The sequence below is a fragment of the Ceratotherium simum genome, chromosome 33 (genome assembly GCF_057802395.1).
Source record: "Ceratotherium simum simum isolate JZ-2026a chromosome 33, ASM5780239v1, whole genome shotgun sequence".
Taxonomy (NCBI): domain Eukaryota; kingdom Metazoa; phylum Chordata; class Mammalia; order Perissodactyla; family Rhinocerotidae; genus Ceratotherium; species Ceratotherium simum.
Genome location: NC_141932.1, coordinates 10,598,092 through 10,607,969, shown reverse-complemented (window position 1 = coordinate 10,607,969; position 9,878 = coordinate 10,598,092). Strand labels below are relative to the sequence as shown.

The following is a 9,878-nucleotide window of genomic DNA, read 5'->3' as shown; positions in this document are numbered from 1 at the left end:
TTAAAGCATAAGAATTAAAGCATGTTGATGGTAATGTGTGTTTGGAGAAAAATCATACAGCGAAAGGAGCATGTGACATCTTGGGGACAATTTACTACATCTGAGAGTATGAAATTTGATGTTGGAGAAAATACTTAAGATAGTAAGAAAGCAGGTTCTGCATTTGCCTGAGAGAAAATTATCCAGGAAAAGGGAAGAGAGAGGACAGCAAGTGGAGTAGTCTGAGGCAGAAGCATGCCTGGTGTGTTGGGGAAACAGGAGGGAGAAGTCTGACAGCAGAGGGAGGCACAGGGAGGGGAGGAGCTGGGAGGGTGGTGCAGACCATGTGCTGGTGCAGAGCTTGTGAGGCCGTGCAGGAAATGCAAGAATCCGGACACCAGGAAGCATACGATTGAACTTTCATTTTCACAAGATCCCCATGGCTGCTCTGTTCAGAAAAGGCTGGAGTGGGTCCACAGCAGCAACACAGAGATTGGGAAGGGACTGCTGAATTCTCCAGGCAGGAGGTGATGGTGACGTGAACCAGGGAGGCGGGGTGGAGAGTGAGGGTTTACATTTAGATGTGTTATGAAGATGGAACTAACAGGGTTTTCTAATTAATGGGGGAGTGAGGGAGAGAGAGGAGCATGGATAATGCCAAAATGTTTCCCCTGAGCAACTGGAAGGATGGAGTTGTGTTCCATGGAGGAAGACAGAGAGAAGGGTTTGGAAGAGGGATGCTCATTCTGAGAAGCCACTTGACATCCAACTGGAGACGTCAGTGAGAGAGCTGGATACGAATATCTGGAGATCAGGAGAGGGGCTCAGGCTGCAGATGTGAGAATGTGGAGCCATGTAAAGTGATGGCAGTAGAAGAGGCAACAAGGGGGCTGACAGCACACAGAGAAGAGAAGGACAAAAGGAAACATATTTGTCCTTGGTGATCCCAAAACGGTAGGTTTAATGGAGAGGTGGGAAAGGGGTGCAGACTTGGTTGAAGAAAGTTCAGCAGAGAATTTTTGGCAGGGTGCTTGGAAGAGCAGGTACAGACAACCCTTTGAGGAGTTTGGCTGTGAAGAGGAGCAAAGAAATGGGTCTGAGAAGGAAGGATTTTCTCCATTAATCTCTCCAGTCTCCCTGGAGATGGCATCTCTCTGATTTCCTGCCTGTATTAGATTCCTGGGGCCACTGTCACAAATGACCACACACTCAGTGTCTAAAACAAAGAAATTTATCTCTCACTGTGCTGGAGGCCAGAAATCCATGGAGGAGAGAAATGATATTTCCCCTGTGCCCTTGTAAGTTCTCAATTGGATCCCTAAAACACAAGACAGAGAAGAAGAGAAATGAATACAAGTATATTTAATGTAAGTTTCATGTGGCACAGAAGCCTTCATAAGGAAATGAAGACCCGAATAAATGGTTAAATCTGAGTATTTTCCTGCTATATTTGATGATGAGTGCAAAATTGTGGAGAGATATGATAGGACAAAGAGTGTGAGCTAAGTGCAGTAAACTGGGAGAAACTTAGCAAGGTCTGTTCCTTCAGATTCTTCTCCGTGTCTCTTGATTTTAGGAGATAAGATGCTCCTTTCCTCGGGGTACAGGGAGGGCACCTCTCATGAGTGTTTATGTCCCACTTCAAGGGAAGGTCAGGAAGTCCTTCCTGCACATCCATTTCTCAAATTCCTCCAGCTTGAAATATTCAATATGGAAAGGTGCCACATCTTGTGGTAACATCCTGAACCGCATCATCCAAAATCGCTCATCTGGGCAGAAATCAAGTTGTTGCCTCCCTCAGAGGCTCGAGAGAACCCATCTCTTATTTCCTCCACATTATTGTGCTGCCGGTATTCCTTGACTTGCGGCCACATCACTCTGTCTCTGTGGTCACATTGCTCATCCTCCTCTGCGTGTAGAATATCACCCTCTGCTTCTCTCTCAGAAGGAAACTTGCAACTAGATTTAGGGACCAACCCAGATAATCTAGGCTCATTACCACAGGTCTAGATCCTTCAGCACATCTGCAAAGATCCTTTTTCCTTATAAGGGAACATTTACAGGTTCCAGGGATAAGTCCTGTGTTTCTTTGGATGGCTGCAAGTCTCACGTGACTTTTGCATCCTTGAATGCCCACATCTGGTCTCCAGACTTTCCCCTTTTTAATCTTCTTGGCTCTGCTCTTCCAAATCCTGACATGCCTGTGGGTCACTTCATGGGGGACACATGTCTTGGGGAACGGGGGCCTGCTGTTCTCTAAAAGCCACTATGGAGGGACTAAAATTTACAGAGTGGGAGAATACATCTGCAAATACATATCTGATAGATGTCTTGTACCAGGAATATATCAAGGACTCTTGAAACAAAACATTAGTAAACAAACAAACAAAAATAACCCAGCTTTATATGTGTTTAAAAAAACATCTACCCAACAACAAAAAGCCAAAATCTGCTATATAAAAATCGGCCAAGGATTTGAATAGACATTTCTCCAAAGGTATAGGAATGCCCAACAAACTCAGGAAAACATGATCACCACTACTAAGATTTGGAAAATGCAAATTATAACCACACAAGGAGGTACCTTTTCACATCCATTAGGGTGGCTGTTTAAAAAAAGAAAGAAAGGAGAAATAGCAGGTGTTGGCAACGATGTGGAAAAAGTGGAACTCCCGTGTTTTGCTCTTAATTGTAAAATAGTGTATCTGTTGTGGAAAACAATACGGAAGTTCCTCAAAAAATTAGAGATAGAATTTTCATATGGTCCAGTCATTTCACTTATGGATGTGTACCCAAAGAATTGAAAGCAAGAACTTGCATAGATATCTGTACACCTGTGTTCTTAGCAGCATTATTCACAATAATGAAAAGGTGGAATCAACCCAAGGGTCCATCAACAGAGGAATGGATTAACTAAATGTGGAAAACATATACAATTGAATATTATTCAGCCTTAAAAAGGAAGGAAATACTGACACGTCTCAACACCGATTGAAGACATTACACTAAGTGAGAGAAGCCAGTCACAAAAGGACAAATACTGTAGATTCTACTTAAATGAAGTATCTAGAGTAGGTAAATTCATAGACACGCAGAAAATAGAAATGTGGTAGCCAGGGTCTTTGGCAAGGGAAATGGAGAGATATTTACTTAGTGGGCACAAAGATTCCGTTTGGAAAGATTAAATAAGTTCTAGAGATGAATGGTGGTGGTAGTTGCATAACAATGTGAACGTACTTAATGCCACTGAACTGAACAATTAAAAAAGGTTATAATAGTAGGTTTGTTACATATATTTTACCACAGTAATTTAAGAAAGAAGCTAAAAATTTAATCCGCCACTTCACCAAAGAAGAAAAACGGATGACAATTAAGCACATGAAAACATGCTCAGTATCACGTGTCATTAGGAAATTTCAGACTAAAACCAGGATAAGATACACACCTATTAGAATAACTAAACTAAGCTAAAGTAAACAGAAACAGAAATCCTGATAATAGCAAATGCTATGGAGGATGTGGAGCAGCCAGAACTCACACACACTGCTGGTGGGAACACCACTGGTCCAGCCACTTTGGAAAACAGTTTGGCAATTTTATATAAAGTTAAACCTACACTTATCATAGGACAGAGCAATCTGACTCCTAGGTGTTTACCCAAGAGAAATAAAAACGTATGTTCCCACAAAAACCTGCATATGAATACTTATAGCAGCTTTATTCCTAGTTGCCCCAAACCTGGAAACAACCCGAATGCTCTTCAGCTGGTAAGTGTATAAAAAATGGGGTACATTGAAACAGTGGAGTACCAGCCAGCAATTAAAAGTAACAGGTATTGATACATACACCCAATAACATAGAGAAACCTCAAATGCATTCTACCAAGTGAATGAAGCCAGACTTTGAAGACTAGATTTTGTCCAATTCCATTTCTATGACATTTTGTAAACAGCAAGACAAGAGGGATGGAGAACAGATCAGCATTTTTTCAGGGGTTCTGGGTGGATGGAGGATTTGGCTTCCCAAGGATGGCAGGAGGGACTGTCTTGGGCTATGGCTCTCTTCAGAATCTTCACTGTGGTTGTGATTACATATCATATACATCTGTCAAACCTCATAGAATTGTATGTAATAAAGAGTGAATCTCACTTTATCTAAATTTGAAATAAATTAAAAATTCAAAACCACAATGAGATAGCGCTACACTCCCACTAGAATTATTAAAATTTAAATGACTGACAATATCAAGTGTTAACAGGGGTGTGAAGCTTCTGGAATTCTGGCACATTATGGACAGGAGAGTAAAGGTTAAAACCCTTCTGGACAACAATTTGGCGATATCTACTAAAGTTAAACACGTGGTTACTCTTTGATTTAACAATTCCACTCCTTGTGTGTACTCTCGGGGATGAAAGCATGTTCATAAAAAGACTTACTCCTTAATATTTATTGCCAACAACTAAAAAGTCTCAAAGGTCTGTCAATAGGCAAATAAATAAGATTACATTATACCCACATAATGCAATACAACTTAATAATCAGACATTATGAACTACAAAAACATACAACACGAATCCACTTCAAAACTATTATACAGAGTCAGAGAATCTAGACACAAGTGAGTAGATTTCTAGGAAATTCTCCAATAGACAAAATTAATTCACCAAGATAGAGAGCACTGGTTACCTGAGGTGGAGGCGGGAGTGGGGAGCTGAAAATAGGTTTGGGAAAACATTTTCAGGTAGTGGAAACAATCTATCTCTTAATTGTCCAGGTCATTAACTGGGTTGTATACATTTGCAAAAATTCGCATAAATGTAACTTTCAAGTGGGTACATTTTATTTTATGTAAATCCTAAGGTTCATAAAGAAAAAGCAATGAGAACTCACTGAAAATTCCAGTCCATGAACATGGTATAACATTCTTGACTGTGAAGCCAATTGTATTGGGATTTCCATTATGTGTCACATTCTCACTTTTTAAATAACCTAATACTAGTATTATTTTACTTATTGGAGACTCACTTCCTTACATCTAAAATGAGGGTGTAAAATCTCTCTGTGTTTGTAAGGTTGAAGGAACAGTTATCTAGATACAACTGTATTTGAAAGATTTTGCAAATCCATGGGGGCAAATGCTATTCTGTCACAGGTGTCAAGGATTTCCCAGACACATATGACACAGAGTAAGATGCAAAACCAGGTGAGCTGAACGTAAAATTTTAATTTTGGCTATATATTCCACTCACATTTTCTGGAAATATTATTCCTTGTGAACCACTTGTAACTGCGTGAAGAAGATGTCTTCCATGACAGGAAATGTTAATCTGTATGATGAGGATCTAAAAAATTCACTCCAGTCCACCCAGGCAGCATTCAGGGAAAAGAAGTTTCCTCTGCCCTGACTCCTGGAATATGTGTTCTCCCTTTTGTTTTACAGGAAGATGCTGCATGGTTTTTATCTGAAAAATCCCATTGTAACTTCACGAATCAGCATACAAGTAACAAGAAAAAAAAATCCTATACTCATTTTTTAGAGAATACCCGGTATGCTATCAAGACACAGAGAAAACTCACCAGTGACTGTAGCTCCAAAGCTGACAGTACTGAGTGTTTGGGGAGGAAGTGACTCCACTGGGTGGGGAGCATCTCACAGGCTTGGACCAGATCTGTTAACTCCCTTCTTGTCTCCAGCCTCCCCAAACCATAGATGTTCACTAAGTGTTTGGGGAATGAATGAATGAATGAATGAATGAATGAATGTCTGCTACCTTCATGTCACCTAGGAACCCCTTCTTTCCTCTGCCCCAGACAATCACACAGACCCTAAAGAATCCTACACCTAGCAGGACCTACCATCTGAGGTCTAGACGAGGCTGTGATGCTCTGTATTCCAGCAGGAGCTGACCAGCTCCCTGGAGTAGACACCAGTGCTCAGAAAAGCACCCAGATGGGAGGCCCTTAGAGACTCACAGTGTCCCACACCTCAGAGGTCCTCAGAGGTCCTGGTCCAGGCTCTGGTGCTGAAGGGAAGCCCCGAGATGAGGGGCAGGACACGGGGTCTCCACCTTCTCTGCTCCCCTCTGGGCAGGTCTCCGGGCATCTGGGCACTGGAAAGTCTGCCCAGTCTGTGCAGAGAGGGGATGAAAGCCTGCTTGCAGTTCCTCTTCTACAAATGTCTGAGGTCGCGTGCTCCTCCCCAGCTTCCTGTAGGTCTCCCAGCAGTGCCCCCTCCCATTTGCCTTCTCCTTCTCCTGTCAGACACAGGACAGACACCCAGAACCCTCTATCTCAGAGATGCTGGTGTTGCTACTGATTCTGCTGTGGGCAGGTGAGTGGGTCAAGTGGAGAAGGGGTGGGCAGGGCGGGGGCTGCAGCCACCCCTCCTTTCCCCACAGGGCCCCTGGCTAAGGATGGGAGATTCTGGCTACTACTGTAGGAGTCCGTGATGGTGGAGGAGGGCCTGTGCGTCTCCGTGCCCAGCACCTTCTCCTATCCCTGGGACTCCAGGACTGACTCTGCCCCAACTCACAGCTACTGGTTCCAGGAAGGGGCAAAACCACACCATGATGCTCCTGTGGCCACAAAGAACCCAGTTAGTAAAGTGCAGGAGGAGACTCAGTGCCGATCCCACCTCCTTGGAGACCCCTGAACCTACAACTGCTCCTTGGACATCAGAGACACCAGGAAGAGTGACAACAGAAGATATTTTTTTCACGTGGTGAGAGGAAAGGAAAAACGCAATTACAAATCTAACCTTCTCTGTGCATGTGACAGGAAAGGAGGGGGATCCAGGAATTGCCACAGGAAAACAACGTGGGGATTTTAGGGCAGGGCTGGGATGAGACTCCTCTTCGGGGAAGGGTTGAGGTACAGTGTCTTGAGGGCTTAAAGGAGGAGCTGGAACAAAGCCTTAGTCTTCTCTCGTGGCCACACCTCCGACCCTCCCTACTGATCCCCGTGACTCCCCATCTTCTCACCAGCCCTCGCCCACACACCAGACATCCTCATTCCAGGGACCCTGGAGTCCGGCTGCCACAGGAACCTGACTTGCTCTGTGCCCTGGGCCTGTGAGCAGGGCACATCCCCATCTTCTCCTGGATGTCAGCTGCCTTCACCCTCTGGGCCCCAGGACCCACCTGTCCTCTGTGCCCACCCTCACTCCATGGCCCCAGGACCTCGGCACCAATCTCACCAATCAGATGAAGTTCCCTGCAGCTGGCATGATAATGGAACGGACCATTCAGCTCAACATCACCTATGAGTGCTGGGCCAGGATGCCTGGGTCCCTGAGGATGGAGGGGGCAGAGGGCTAGGCTGGGGACACTTGGTTCTTTTCTCCTGGTGCTCTAGCTGAGTAGGGGACCTAAAAGGACACAAGACCTGTCCCTCCACCATTTATGTGACACCTGGGGGTGGGGTGGATGCCTACACTTATCTCACCCAACCCTCTCCACTGAAGTGGGAAATCCCCTCTTTTCTTCCAAGGTGCTCCAGAGAACCCAACAATCAGTGTCTGCCTTGAGGATGGCACAGGTAGGAAGGAGTCCCCACTCAGGGGTATTGACTGAGGTGGGGTCTCTGCCAGGTCAGATCAGAGCTGGACTTTCAGAGCTCAGATGGTGGAACTGGGGTGGGGGGGGCTGGTGTTAGACAAGAGAAGCCCCCATCAGGCCTCTTCCCCCAATGTCTTCCAACATCGATCTTGCCCAGATAACCCTCAGCTTCCTCCCCGCCCATCCTAAATGTGCTTTTTATCTTCCACCAGTCACTGAAGGCCTTGGGGAAATTTTTCTGTAGACTTTATTATCTACAGCAGCTTTGGGTTCACAGCAAAATTGAGAGGAAGTTAGAGAGATTCCCCATTTACTCGCTGCAATTTGTCACACATGCACAGCCACCCCACTATCTACATCCCCCAACAGAGGGGACATTTATTACAACCCATGAATCTACATTGACATGTCATTGTCACCCAAAGTCCATAGATGACATTAGGGGGTTCACTCTTGGTGTTGTACATTCTATGAGTTTGGACAAGTACGTAATGACACGTATCCATCATTATAGTATCATACAGACAGTTTCATTGCCCCCAAAATCTCTTTGGGCCCTTTTTGGACTGTCAATCTACCACACACACTGTGACCTCTCTCTTGAGCCTAGCTCCCTTGACTAGTCCATTTCTATGGGTAATGGCATCTTGTTCCCTCACTGGACAGTGAGTCCCATTGGGGCTTTCTCAGCAGTGCCCATCAAACTGTTGACAGTGATGCTCAAAGATACATCTCTCACCCTGGGTGTGGGGTTCCCAGGAGGTATGGTCAGGCAGGGCCAGGAGAGCTGTCTTGATCTGACCTGAAGGTCTGAGAACTCCCAGCTTCCACCCACTTCTGGAGGCATGAAAGACTACCTATGAGCCTGAGGGACAGGGACAGTGGAGGACAGGAGAGGATATTCAGACACCCTCCCAAGAACGAAGGAGGGACAAAGCCTTTCAGCGTCCCATAGGGCTCTCTGGATTGTGTTTCTCTCTCTCTCTGAAACGCCCGTAGAGCCCAGAGCCTCACACTCCTGCTGCAGCCAGGTCTGGGGGCTGTTGCAGGGAGACCCTTAGTGGAGAAGCACTTGGCTCCTAGAAGAGACGGAGTGTGTTGGACAGGATTGTGGGCGCTGGATGGGAGGTGTCCCATGGACCATGTCCTTCTGGAGAAGACTGAGGTCCTATGGTGGGTGGAAGGAAAGGTTCAGAGGCTGAACCCTGGATAAGAGGGGAAGGGTGCCCTTCTCTACATGCTGAAGAGGAGAAGACACGTGACTGTTCATCAAGATTGGAGTTCACCCCAAGTTTCTCTTGCCTGCTGGGGAACGGGGGATCAGGGAAGGAGTGACTCAGGGGGCCACTGGGGGAGCTGGTGTCACTGCACTGCTTGCTCTCTGTGTCTGCCTCATCTTCTTCATGTGAGCTGGGTTGGGAGTGGACCAAGAATTGGAGAAGGGGGACCTGGAGGGGTTGTGAGAGCCTGGAGCAAGGGTGGGGTTATGGTGGTGGTGAGAATCCAGCTGGTAGCCCCTGAGACAGGCATGAGTGTGTTCCAAGTCCTGCTTCCAGACATCCCGGAGTGTGAGTACCTTGTTACAAAGTCTTGTTATGAATGCTCCTGGGATAACCCCACCCTTGACCTGCCTTAGTCACTCACTCCAGTGTCAAAAGAGTGACCCTGTGTCAGAGACTCTGGTGTCTCCCATCAGAGTGAAGACCTGCTGGAAGAGAGCAGCCAGGACAGCAATGGACGTGGATGACATCCACCATGTCAACGGACCAGCTTCCCTGGTGAGCGATGTGGGCATCCTGGCATGAAGCCTGCCCACCACATCTCCCCTGGGTGGCCCACAGTCATGATCCAGGGTAACAATGACTAATCTGATGTCAGAAGTTAGGTTCTAGATACATCTTGAAGGTGGAGCCAGCAAGATTTGTTAATGCAGTGATAGTGTACGTGTGGAGCATGATCAAAAATAGCTCACTGTCTCTACCTCATAGGCGTCACAGATGTCAAAGACAACTCCATAGATGTCATAGGTGTCCATAGATGTCATAGATAACTCCATAGATGTCATAGATGTCCATAGTTATCAAATATGATTCTATAGATGTTACTGAGGTCCATAGATGTCAAAGATGACTCCATAGATGTCATAGAATTCATGAATGATAATAGGCGTCATAGATGTACATATACACCAAAGATAGCTCCTTAGATGTCTATGGATAGCCACAGATAGCCATAGATATCCATAAATTTCCATAGATACCAAAGAGGACTCCAATGTGATTGCCTTGAGCAACTTAAAGAATTGAATTGCGAATTCCTGAAATTGCCAACTCTGCAGGAGGA

The 9,878-nt window shown here is 45.6% G+C and overlaps 1 pseudogene; it reads left to right on the top strand.

Moving 5' to 3' along the window:
* Nucleotides 1-5,170: 5,170 nt before the first annotated feature.
* LOC106804053 (myeloid cell surface antigen CD33-like) lies at nt 5,171-7,295 on the top strand (annotated as a pseudogene).
* Nucleotides 7,296-9,878: the final 2,583 nt, after the last annotated feature.